Genomic DNA, 14,032 nt, shown 5'->3' on the forward strand with positions numbered 1-14,032 from the left:
ATATGTCCATATACGAGGGGTGTCAGTAATTAATTGTCTCCTACCCTGCTTTGCCATGCAATCGCACGCCCGTTCTCCCTTGTCTCGCAGGACTATCGGGCGCGATCAACTGATTTCACTTCGTTTTGTGTGTTTCCGACTGCGCAAGCGGAGATAACAGCGTGTAGCCGAAAGCGCAGACATTAGCGCTTAGTGCAGACATTTTCCATGTGTTTTATGAAGAAATAAGTGGCGAGATAGCGCCTGTAGGAAGGGCAGTGAAGGCGAGAAAGAAACTACTCTCTCGTCTTTGAACTCGGAGTGGTTTAGGGACACTTTAAATACTATAACGTAAAACTATTCCACTCTGCTGCTATTCCGATCTGTCTGACGTCAGACTTATGTCACTGCTGACTCACGCATGATCAGGAACCGTAACTTCTTCTGAACAGCCCAATGAAACGTTCTTTTCTTGTTTACGGGAGGTCTCTTTCTCTCTATTTCTTTCTCTTTCTCTCTCTCTCTCTGTTTTGAAAATCAATAGCATTGCCTCTTTTGAAACGATTTCCTTATCTTTTCGGCTGACATGAGTGCATGAGCGCGCAGGAGTGGAGAAAGTTTTATATGTGCCGAGCTGGCGGAGCGAACGCGCAGCACTGCAGCTGGAAGGTTGCACCTGTGATTGGTCTGTTTCCCCTTGCTTAACATGCGGCGGCTTGTACGGGGCCTTAAATATAACGCATATTCAACGAAGGAACGTTGGTAGAGCGATGTCGTACACGTGCAAAATCGGTTGGACAGGGTTACACCCCCCGGACACTTTTGACTGACGAACACGATGGCACTTGGCAATGTTAGGTGCAACTATAGCATTGCAACCCGAACGGCAGTTCGCTTCAAACGATACTGACGAACCCAGTCGAGACACGTCAACTGATAAGATGACGGGATCCGTATGTGCCGCAAGCGCGAATGCGCCTTCGTCGCAAATAATGAGTTCTTCAGCAGCGTGGGCGCCGCCGATGACCGAAATACTGATTGTAATGTGAAAAGACCATTTAGTGGAACCATGCACATGAAAAAAGGAGCGCGGGCACTTTAAAACACGCATGTAAACAAGAAACCAGTATATAGATTGACTTCGTATTGGTGTCGGCTGTTCAAGTGGCTGGCAGGGTAAAAAAAGAAAAGTTGGATACTGAGTGGAAACAACTTTTGTCATAAAATACTTCCTTTATTACGACTTATTGTCAGTAAAATACTATGGGAAGCTTTAGTAGTCGATTATAGGCGCTTACACGTCGCTGTCGATCACCTAACCATGGGGCTCAACTGGACAGAGTGCGGAGGCTTGTGCAATTCTAAGTAAACTGCTGTTCAGTTATACTGCAGTTTCAGTGTTAAGTGCCGTATAACTCTACGGACGTTGAAAGTGCCCATGTAAAAGGGGTATTTTCCTGCCACGCAAAATAGTTTATGCGTAAATAAATCCGTTTTAGCCAGCAGTTACGAGTAGCCAGTGCCAGCATGATCGACGGGCAGCAGTCTACTTCCTTTCGGAGCGGCGCACTCTCCAGCTTTTCCGAAAATGTTTGTCTTGTTCGGCATGTGTTCAGTGCCTATACACGTCCCTTTGACGCGGTGAGTTGTCACAGTTTTCTGACGTCGCGTGACAGACAAGCGATGGTGTTGCTGCCCGTAAAATGCTGACCGATAGAGAAGGGCTTATGGCGACAAATGGGAATACGTAAGGTTGGAACAGCTTTACGTCATACCGATACTGGTTATAACACACGCTGCAGAGGGATACTCCGTGTTAATGTTGACCTCCCGAGGCTACTTAGCGTGCAACTCGCCTTTCTAGCATTCCGCCAACATCGGAATGCAGCCGCCGTGGCCGCGGTATCGAAGCCGCGAGCTCGAGAACCTGTAGAGGCGCCAAAAGGAATGAATAGACGGTCTGGCATGGAGGCGGTTTACGCGCCCTCTCAGTGGGCGATAGCGAATGCGGCGCTCACCGGATCTGGAGATAGCGCGTCTGGGACACGCGTTGCACCGTTTCCGTGCAAAGCGGATAAAAACAGCTCACTGGCGGCAGACACCGCGACGGTCCCCTGCGCAGGCAGGGCCCGCTGCTCGGCGGCTCGGTGCAGGCTCGAGTCCAAAATGCTCCTATAGCTGACGGTGCACGCTCGAAGGTCAGGCTGCGTCGAGTGCTGACCAGCGGAAGGAAGAAAGGGTTGTCTGTGCACGTCAACGTTGCTGTTCCAATATTTACCGCAGGCTGTCGTTTCAGCTTCCGCTGATATCGCCCCCGCTAATACACAGGCAGGCAGCCACACTCCCTTCCACTCCTTACGCGTCTTTCACGTACAACCGAATAAACTGGAGCCGTAAATACATTTATACTAGCGTGCTCTGCTCCCGCCGCAATTGTAACATTGAGTGAATGACGCTAATGTATTCTAACGCTGTGCTACCAGGAAATGCCTTTTTCTGCTCTCCTGCGCAAACGAAAAAAAGTTACACGCGTGGTTCATTTCCATTTACCCGCGTTTTCAGACTCCGAAACTAAACAAACCTATCGTATACCCTTTTTCCCATGGTGCGATGAACGAAAACACAAAGCGCGACAGACGACTTCGCTTCGATGAGTGGTTGTGACTGCAGATAGTAGGTGGATGGTTCTTTTTTTTTTCTTTTACACTTCGGCGCCGCGCCGCATTATATATCAAAGAAATTAAAGCTAAGCCCGCATTCTCATTTCATTCATATATTGCAAAAACGACTTATATATAATGTGTTTTATATCGGTTATCGTTCATATAGCCACTAGGTCGGTGACTTTTCACGTTCGCACACCTATAGGCACACTTTCGCGGACTGTCTTTATCCAACGGAGGGTACGTTGTCACTAGATTTCGCCCAGCAAGGGTGTGCGACGTTGTGACAGCTGCTCATAAAGATGCCGAAGTCGATTGCGCGTGTTAGTTTTTTTTTTTTCACGTGTGATGTGAGATGTTTATCATGTGTAATCTATCTATATGAAGGAGCGAAGCACTGATGCCAAACAGCCATCACTAGCCGACGAGTATATCTATCTATGCTCGATATTTACGATGCGTCCCTGTGAAGGTCAAAACTATACAGCGAAGTCCACCTCTCAAATCACATGATGCCAAGTTTTTCTGTACGGGATTTTAAGATAGTTAAGGAAATTATTTGGGAGTAATTAAAAACTAATTAATTAACTTTTTAATAGTGGAGTTAGGTCTGTGTAAAATGGGGAATTGTAAGTTTTTCATTCCAAAAACGACGTTTACTAAATAATTCGCACGCATAGAACCTAAACCGACGAGCCTTTACTCAAATGAGTGAACTTTTTCTGTTGACTTAAGATGGTTTCAGTAATTAAGAAAGTAAAAATTCTTTTTAATTAGCTAAATGAATGTGGGTAACCCATCCCAACAATCGAAAAAGCGGCATTACATATTCCGATATTCGTGGCTTTCGCCGTTGAAAGCCGTTATGATACGCCACAACAATGCGTCGGAATATAAAAGCTTGGTTGGGTTCCCCTGAACTTCAATTCTCCCATTTGACACAATCACCTAACTCCCTAATTAAAGAATTGTAACTTTCTTAATTACGTTAACTAACGTGGGAAACAACAATTCTGAAAGCCCGAGCAAATTTTCCTGACTAGATAGTTAAGTAAAATGAATGCCAATGGATACATGAAATTTCGAATGAACGCGAGTATAGATTGAAGAGAGCATTAGAATGTATACCGATAACGTTGAGAATGACTGATTTAAACGTTCGAGCTTTACGAACGAAAAATAATTTCGTCAATATAAAATAAACGAACTAATAAAATTTGCCGTTAGCTGTGCCAAACACGACATCAGTTCGCTCCAGTTTCTTTTTTTTTTTTTCATTCTGCGTGCGCATGTAACTGGACACATTGCCATTGTTCCTCTTAGAAGCTATTGATTAAATTGTCACGAACAATGTGCTGCATCGAAATTCCATTTCGCATTACCATTGCCGTCGCAGCAGAGCACTACGTATGCGTTATTGCACTTTTTACGAACAAACTGGCACAAACGATTACAGCACTGACAAGTGTTGTCCTGTGCTATAGGAACAGCGGTGATTGTATGCATGTGCTTTGTCGCTCTCTTTTGTTATCTTTCGATCCCCTTCTCCCAACTAGGTTATGAAGCCGGATATTTGTTTTGGTTAACCGCCATATCTTTCCGCTTTCATCTATCCCCTTTCCCTTGAGCAGTTTGCTATGAATGCAGTTATAATATCCAATGCAAGTGGTTCAAATTGTGTACACGGTTATATATAATTTCTTGGCAACTCAAACGAAGGTTTGCACGTCCGTCGTATTCCTTTACGTTCGCAGAACGTTTGAAAGAGAAAAAACTTTCATTGCGACTACCGCTAGGCTTTAGACACAGCCGAGTTTAGTTTAGTTTCGGAACCCGGCATCGAAATTCCTGTGCCGACGGTGGCTTTAGACCTGGGTGCTTATTTATCCATTATTTCTTATTCATGCTTAGCTCTAGAGCGCAACTTTACAATTGTGAAACAAAACTGTGGGAAAAAATTACGGCAGAAGAAGATCTGTTGCAGTCAAATGTGCCAGTGAACGTGCATTGTCGCAGTCAATGCGCATAGCGTTGTTGTTGATGACGTATTTAACCTGTACCCGCATTCTTTTAAACGACGAGTCGATGAGACTCCGTCAGTGTTGTGCAAACGCGCACAGCGTCTCAACGCGCTGGCTAACATGCAGGAATCTCTTTAAGCCATCAGCGTTTTGGAAAAACGCGCCGAGCGTCTCAAATCGCGAGCTGGCGCGCGGGGACATTCTTAAAGGTGTTCCATTCTGCCTTCTGAGGCAAGCGCTTATGGCACAGTGCTTAGAGCATCGGGCTTCGGCACTAGGGGCACACCGTTCAAATGCCGCCATCGTAACATTTTTATGTTCATCTAGTGTGTATATGCACAGCGATATCAATCATTCGCTTGTGTGTGTGTGTGTGTGTGTGTGTGTGTGTGTGTGTGTGTGTGTGTGTGTGTGTGTGTGTGTGTGTGTGTGTGTGGTGTGTGTGTGTGTGTGTGTGTGTGTGTGTGTGTGTGTGACGTAACTCGCTGTTAGATACAGCCTCGGTCGGCATAGCGACCGATGCTGGGTGGTAGGTCCAAGTGGACGGTAGGTAGCTCAAGAAACGCTATACGCACTTATTATTCATGGGAAGTCCTCACAGAGCTAATGTTCATGCAGGCGGCGTATTCGTTCGAAAACATGGCAGATTTTCTCTCAAGCCCTGGAAGGCATCTAGAAGTGGCAACTGTAGCTTGATCTAGAATTGTTTCCACTTGTTTTGGCCGTAGCAGTGTTACATGGCTACGGCTGTGGTCGAGCTGAATCGCAGCTTGTATTTAGCGAATATGCTTGAAAATATCCAGGACAGTGCACAGCGAGAAAAAAAAGCACACACGTTAATAATTAATATAACAAGACAAAGGGACGTAGGAAAGAGAAGCATTGCAGGATATGCCACCAAGACAGTGCAGCCGAATGCAGCCGAATTCGCCAGGAAAAGCGGTATTCGACGATTTCCAATGCGCCGATTTCCCATTTTTCAATTTAAGCTGTTTGTCGATTGCAGAAGTGGCGGCCAGCGTCTTCGAGAGAAAATACGGAACACCTGCAGGCCCGTGCAGTACTAGACGCGATCCGCGAGTCCTATATAGATAGTTGGCCACATTCTGAGAACTGCGTCGAATTCGGAATATATTTTGCGATTTTAAGGAACTTATTTTGCTTCATGCTTTGTTTTCGCTCCAACAAATGTAAAAGTCTGATATTTGTCTTAAAGGCGCGCAGTTGGGAATCACTCGCCTGTTTTTTTTTTCTTTTTTTTTTTTTAAGGTGAACTCACTAAGCGTATTTTACATATAGAAGTAATGTAGTCCGTAAGGTATAGCTTTGTCAATGGTATGCTCTTTTTTTTTACTTTAAGAGATGCTGCACAACACATGATTCATTCTTGCTTAGATCGTCACCCTGTGTTCCAACGTATTCTTTTTTTTTTTTTTCATTGTATCGCTGCAGGCGTATTTTGGCATCGACAGCTCCGAACACTCGATTTCTAGGCCAAAACATTTCTTATATGTAATGACCATCAGTTCACGATGTTAATTTATTCAGAGAATTCGCTAAGCATCGGAACGTATTCCACTGAAACACGCACGAAAGTTCCGTCTTTCTCGACGACTGTTTTCGCAACGTTCGATGTTTTGTTCACGTGCGACTTTGCGCAATCACTCTTCTGTTTGTATTCGGAGTCATCGGTATATGGCACGCTGTAAAGGAGTGACGCACGTATATACGGCGGCAGCGGTGACGCTGCGGCCGCCATTCGAGCTTTGGGATTCTCGCCATTGCTCACGTGACGGCTCATTCAGCCGTAGCCCACATATTTCGCGTCAGAGTGCCGCGTGGTAAAGGTGGTGCAGCTCATAGGAACGGGCGTATGTGGTGTAGGCTTTCTCGATCGTCGGCCGCTGTCGCCGGCTCAGAGTCCGCGACGCCTGTGGCACCGTGAGAAGCGAGGTCGGCACGGGGTTTCTCATTACCAGTCCGGCACGACCGTTCAGTATACAGGAGCCTTTCCGACAGCTGCTCGCGATAAACAACAGGCATCCGGCAATAGGAATGAAAGAGACACGGCAGGCTTTCGATCGCCTCCTCCTATGATCTCAACACCCGCTGCGTCATCGTTTTGCCCGCTGGTTGACGACAGCGTCCTCAGCCACAACGGGAGCCTGCACGTTCCGGGACAACTGAGGTGGCATATACCTAAATGCTCATCGGCTGATATTAATTAATCAATGATTAATTAATTAATAATCACTTAATTAGAAAATTTTCTTCCTGGCACTCAATATAGAGCATTCACCATAAGGACGCTATATATACTACAGGACGAGTTACTGGTCAATGAGTGCACCCAGTTACACTCATCTAGGCGAAGGCCCTTTGCATGGACAATAAGCTTGAAAACGTTTCTGCCGTTAGCTTTTTGTGAAACCACACAGTAGTCAATGTGTGAGCACTATTAAGTGCTGTGCGCTTGCCTATCAGACTTGCCTATCAGACTCTGCCATCAAGGAGATACCGCTTCAAGGAATTAACGCCCCATAGAATAGGCTTTCTCACGCTATACTACTACTACTACTACTACTACTACTACTACTACTACTACTACTACTACTACTACTACTACTACAACGACAACACAAATAAGTAACTGCGAAGCAGTAAGTTCTCACACACTTGGGCAAAAGAAATTGGCCGCCATCCCGCCCTGCGAACGTGAATGTCCAGCTAAGCTGTATCAAACACTACAAATGCTGATGGTGCGAGGGGTGGGGGTATGTTTTATTATTACTTTAGCGCAATGGTAGTGATAATCGCTTTGTGGTAGCTGTGGTAGACGGTGATTGGTTCCGCGACCGTTTTCAGTGAGACGAATTTGATCCTTTCGTCGAGCATTGCATTCACGCTGTTCTTCTGGTGTATTTAATTTCCGTGGTCTACCCATGGCTGTCTTAGAATGAACTGAATGAGTTGCTAGACGGGTCTCCCTTTTATGTATGAAAGCGGTAAACACGTTGCACGTCATTCGAAGTCCTCGTGTGAAGTGCAACGCGACTAAACCTAATATTTACCGGGGACGCGTGGAAGGGTGTTCCCATTGTTCACAGGCGCCTTATCATCCATCATGCAATTTTGACGCTTGTTTTTTGTTTTTTTTTTATTGAAACGAATACTGATCTATGCTGTATGCCTGATTACAAAGAGAGATATGCCGTTTGCCTTCAACTGTTAAAGGGCCCTTAGGCCACCCAGAGATCGAACTTAAGTCGTGGCGTTGCAGTTGTGCACGAGTCTACAGTGAACGCTAGCGGAGTTACACGCGTTTGCTCGTTTCGCTCTTTCCTACGCTATACGCTGCGTTCGTCGGCTCGTCTGTCCATCTCTCCGAATGCCCTTCCTCAGCATCCGAGGTGAAGACGCAAGGAGCGCGCGCATCTGCTAGCAGAGGAGCACGCGAGCGTCTGTGGTGAGCTGGGGGGATTTGCCCAATTTCTGTGGCACATACGCGCTATATAGGAGTTTTTGTGCCGACGCCATGAAATTTTCAGAACAACGAGAGGTATACATCTTCGCTGTAAAAATGATTAAATATTTGCGCATTGCCCAAAATCCGAGAAGTTCATCATCGAAACGAGCAACTTCGTTATTCTTGATATAAGAAAAAAAAAAATTTTTTGTGTGTGTGTCTGCGGAAGTCCCACGCGACGAAACTCCGTCGGCGCTTAGACAATCGCTATGTTGCGACGAAGACTGTACGACGGCTGCCGTCCCTGATAACTGGCCCTTTTGTTTTAGCGTTGTTGAAGGAACTCGTTCAGGCGCCCACTAAGCTCAACTGAATGGCAAAACCAAGAAATTCGACAACTACCGATATATTTTTTTCGCTCATCCGGACGCGAAGCACAAATATGGGCAGTCCAACGGGCCCGCGACGCAGCAGAGAGACTTGGTCTTTCTGTTCCGACGTGGGAGCGGCCCGCAACGTGCTAGGGCGCGTTCCGAGGGACCGAAATAAAGTTTATTCATCCATCCATTCGGCAGGCGCTGATTCGACTTCAGTACATGCAATTCGTAGCACTTAAAGGAAAAATAAAGTGTTAGTAGCTGTTGGAAGTAGCTACCTAATTTAGATTTTTGCTAATTATTCTAGGAATGTACAGAAAACCCGCATAATAAAAGCAAGAAGTAGGACACAAATGCTATCTACAGCCCCGTAATTTCGCATCGTACAAAAAATCTTGAAATTCTGTTATGTGCAATCAACAGAATATTTGATGCAAACGGTAGAACCACCGCTCCTAATGTACGCAAGTTGCACAATTTCACTGTGAAAAAGTCTAGTCCTTGGTAACCTATAGCTTGCGCGAGTCACTGCTAAAAGCAGTGTAACGATCGACGGGCACACTTAGTAGTAGTAGTATGACGTATAGTGAATGGGCTGGGGAACTGTAGGTGAATTTTTTTTAATGTTAAGGTTGTTTGATGATCGGCACTCCCATGATTACTTAAAAAAAAGGCACGGAAATAGATGAAGCGTCGGAGTGAAGTGAAGCGCGATCGTGTTGAGCGCGGCTGTCAACTAAACGCGGTGTAGCAGGAGTATAGAAAGCATCGAATGGAAAGCGCCACCCATGTCGGTCAGTTCCTGCGTGTTCCAGTTGAAGGCAAGACCAGGGCGTCGATCGTCGCTGCTGAGCGCGAGGTCGTCGGCTCGCTTCCTGGTATTTCCAAAGTGGCAGAAAAGAAGCACGCTTTATATAAGTTCGTGCGTGCGCTTTTGTGTGTGTGTGTGTGTGTGTGTGTGTGTGTGTGTGTGTGTGTGTGTGTGTGTGTGTGTGTTGTGTGTGTGTGGTTGTGTGTGTGTGTGTGTGTGTGTGTGTGTTGTGTGTGTGTGTGTGTGTGTGTGTGTGTGTGTGTGTGTGTGTGTGTGTGTGTGTGTGTGTGTGTGTGTACATATACACAATTTCTCCTGCACAAAGGAACTTCATTCAGATTAATTCGGCAATTACCCATTGAGAGCATTTCCCCTTAAGTTTTTGAAGTTTAAAGCTTTCGATATTATAGATGATCCGTCGCATGTTAGGGCTTCTTCGGTGAGCACAGACGCGATCTTGGAATACTTAAAAGATGGGACACGACTGCGTACACCAGCCCGTCATTGTTACGGCTGAAAATAAGCGCGATCTACATGGAATATAGCTCGCTGAGTTGCCAGCCGCTGGAGTTATACTATGTATATAAATCATGGCTTCACCTTCCATTTACATCTGCCTCTACTGGTATATGTAGTGACCTGTATACATTGCCAGGAATAAAGCATACATTAAGTTCCGTATTAAGGTATAGTGTTCTTTCTCTTTCAATTTTTACTTCAAATATCAAAACGTAATTTCACATGGTGAGCTTGTCTTATCAAACATCACTTAGCGCACATACCCCACCGAGTCATTCTTTATTTGGACGCCTAATCTTGGACAAAATATTAAGTCATCGTGAACGCAAAACACTCATCTCAGTCTAGCGTTATGAAGAAACTAACAGGCTAACAGTGGCGTGAATAGGGCTACATTTTCGCTGGTTTCAATGCTCGGAGCTGCAGCTTAACTAAAAAGAAAGAAAGAAAGAAAGAAAGAAAAAGAAAGAAAGAAAGAAAGAAAGAAAGAAAGAAAGAAAGAAAGAAAGAAAGAAAGAAAGAAAGAAAGAAAGAAAGAAAGAAAGAAAGAGAACATTGCATTAGGGAAGCTTGCAGATCTCACTCATACTTAAAGCAAGTAAGGAGGAGGAATGAACTTTTTTAACTTTCATATTATCCGTAGATGAGTGATTTCCTCATTTCAAAAAGAGCACGGTCCTCCGCTGCCAAGAATGAATGTTTTAGGAAGAGAGAGAAACAAATTCTGACTGCACTTATGTAACGATAAGAGACGTCGTTCATGGGATTAGCATTCAAACAATACATGTAGCGACACACCACATGGAAAGGCCCCGCGTTTACTCTTCCGGATGGACAGGTAAACGCGGCCCTTCGAACCGCAGCCGGTATTTCTCTGCTGGCACTGTGTAATTGGAGTGAAGCATGTATGACTTGAAGTAAATGACGATGCAGTTGCAGAGGGCTCCTTTTACAAGCGCAAGACCAATATTTTCATGTCAGCTAGAAAGTGAGTTCACTTTTACAGCTAAAAGTGAGTTCCCGCTCTTAACAGTAAATTGTTGCCATGCGACGCAACCCATGTTGCCGAGCACCAAAGCGCTTGCTTGCACTATTGAACCTGGTAGAAGTGTCAGGCGTGCGTACATGGTACAACGGCTTGAGCACCGGGCTGCGGTGTTGAGGGAACATTTTTTTGTTTTGTTTTGTTTGTTTGTTCGTTTATTTCAGCGATGTTTCGTGGGGCAGATATAGCCAGGTGGGTGGTAGTCTAAGAATGCTAATCGCACAAAAAAATTTGACGGTAATAAGACATCGCGCAAAAAGAACTGTAACGTATTGAACTGTTTACTGTCCTAGATGCCGGAGACATTCGCAGTAGCACAGTGGGGTCTCCTTCGGTTGTATGTGCGCCGTTGTTGACCGATGAGAGAGCCAACTCCAAGCATTTCTCATATATATGGGTGAGCTTCAGCTGCGCACGGGGTGTCTGCTGTTTGACTCATCTCTGCTGCTGTTTGACTAATTATCGGGGCTTCAGAGTGATGCTGCTGAGCGGAAACGAAGATACGGACGAAATCTCGCTCACGCACCCCCGCGCCCCTGGGTAATTTCATCGGTTTAGTGTCCGGTGGAAGAAGCCGCCGCGGTGGGGCGGCTCAGTGCGACCGTACGCCGAGTTTCAAAGGAGCCTTGAGGAACAGCGAGCACCGCCTGCAGAAAGGGTGTCTGTGTGGTTGTCACCGTTCATGTTGTGTGCCGCGCTATTGAGCTTCTTACGAAATGTCATCAGATTTGAAAGGCTCGCTGTAGGTATATATAAAGTTGGACGAAAACGTTGTGTCATAAGTGACGGACGATAAGGGCGAGCACATCAATGTGCGCGGTTGTGTGGCTTACACGCACCGGAAGGAAACTGCTTTCGCTAGGAATGACCCTGACACGAATCGGTGTTCCAATGTTTCAAGCGAGCAAAAAGTAAAAACAATATGCAGGGGGAACGCAGAAAGAGAAAATGCTCGGACTGCCAAAAAAATCACGCTGCTTGTCCACCGGGTGTCACGTGGGTAACTCGAGCAAGGCGTAAGCGGCTTTTTGCCGAAAGCACGCTAAGCGAGGCAGTAGGGATTTCTGTAGCGGCGATTAGAAGGATTAAGGAGCAGCTACTCGTTGCATGTCAACACGATAACTAGCATGTGCGCTGAAGGCAGAGCGAAAAAGGGAAACGCGAGCTCACTCTTGCGATTCCGTGTCGAGTGCCGTATAGAAACGGTCGGCTGTAGATCGCGTGAGAAGAAATCAATAAACTGCGCGCCCCTGACCTTGACGCCAGATTATAGCACGGGTAGATTCAGGAAATACGAAATGCGCTCATCAATGACGCGAGAAAGAGTAACTGTGCTTGCAGCACAGGCGTCCTCGAATTGTCGGTGGTCACTCCGACCGTTCAGCTGTTCCCTCCCACCGCACGCTCGAGCAACCGGGCGGCTTCTTTTGTCGCTTCTCTTTCTTTTTTTTTTTTTGTTTTAGAACCGCCGCGCGCTGTGAGCAGCCTGCACCGCCCTTAAAGGGACACTAAAGGCAAATATTAAGTCGACGTTGATTGTTGAAATAGCGGTCCAGAAACCTCGTAGCGCTGCTTTTGTGCCAAGGAAGTGCTTATTTTGAAATGAAATCACGTTTTTAGTGGTCCGCATCGCGTTAGCGCGCTTCAAATCTCCCGCCTGAAAATACGACTCTCATACGTCACTGCTGCCATGCCCAACGTTGCCCGCTTTTACTGCGCGGCCGCCGACACTAGTAGCAGCCGAGCGGAAGTAGCGGGACCCACAGTAGCAACAACGGGCGCTGCGGCAAAGACTTGCTCGGATGGGCACATTCAAAGCCGTCACCAAGTTGCGGTTGGTCTCGTAATCCTCAGTACGAAAGTGCAGCGAGCACACACGCAGAGGTTTTGACTGTTTAGCACACTGACGCAATGGCATGACACTAAGACACTTCGAGCGTAAGGGTTCATTCCGCGGCACCCAGTGAAAAGACAAACCGGTTTCCTTGCTGCAGCGCTGGCGATGTGCACCATTCGGGCATCCGGCAGTATCACACACATGCGGCATTTTGTCGAACTTCCTGTCAGAGCGACTTTCACGAGCGCGCAAAACACGCACGGCAGTACACGATCCCGAAACTACCACTGAGACGGGCGAGGCGCAGTTCGGCGAAAACGGAACCTTTGAACCACGCGCGCCGTTCCCCATGGCAACGCCACGGAGGTTTTGTTTTCCATGAATCAAGCGGAAACGAACAAACAGCATTTTATTACGTCTTTTGATGCTCGGAATGTTCTTTTTTTACTGCTGCTAGTTTGATTACTAGTGATTTATTGTAGGCCGACTTCCCTACGTCATCGGGATCACTTCGAAAATGTCCCACTCGTGGCGCTCATCATGTGATACATTTAGCTTAATTTCTCGGTAAGTAGGGCACTGCTGTTGATAATATTGCCGTTTTAGAAGTTGTCATACATTGGGCTTTCACTCTGACATAAATTGTTGTTTGCCTTTAGTGTCCCTTTAAGTCGAGCAGCCATGCGTCGCGTGGTAACTCGCCGCATTGGTACATACAGGATAGCCGTGCGTCCCGTTGTAATTTGACGTCCGGAAAATGGAGCGACGCCTTTATAAACCTGCGACGCGTTTGTGGGCGAAATGGGCGAAGAATTCAATTCTGCGCGGCGCACTCCTGCGCCGTGATTCGGTGCAGCAGCACGCATGTTGGAGGTGCGCCAGCTGTAACTCGCTCAGTTATGTGCGCAAGCTTAATTTATCAGTATAAAGCAGTCAGCGTAAGGCACTGCACTTGGTGCGTCCGCTTCATTATCTCACTCGCACCAAAGCCGTGCATGCATATCTTGCCCATAAGGTTGCCTTTGAAGACACCCTCGTGCTCTAACATTTCTGCAGCAGAAGAGATTGACGCCTATTTCGTTGAAATTTTCCTTTTCATAGTCGTAATGGCGGTTTCCTGAAGACGGACCATGCATCGCGGTGTGGTGGTCTTCGAATTGAGAGCGGTGTCTGTCACTTTCCCCGAAATCTCGGAAGCCGTGCATATTTTAATATAATTGTTGGGGTTTAACGTCCCGAAACCACGATATGATTGTGAGGGACGCCGTGCACATTTTGTTTGGGTATTCTGTGCTTCTGGAGGGAACTGGTTAA

This window comes from Rhipicephalus sanguineus, chromosome 1 (assembly GCF_013339695.2).
Source record: "Rhipicephalus sanguineus isolate Rsan-2018 chromosome 1, BIME_Rsan_1.4, whole genome shotgun sequence".
Classification (NCBI taxonomy): Eukaryota; Metazoa; Arthropoda; class Arachnida; order Ixodida; family Ixodidae; genus Rhipicephalus; species Rhipicephalus sanguineus.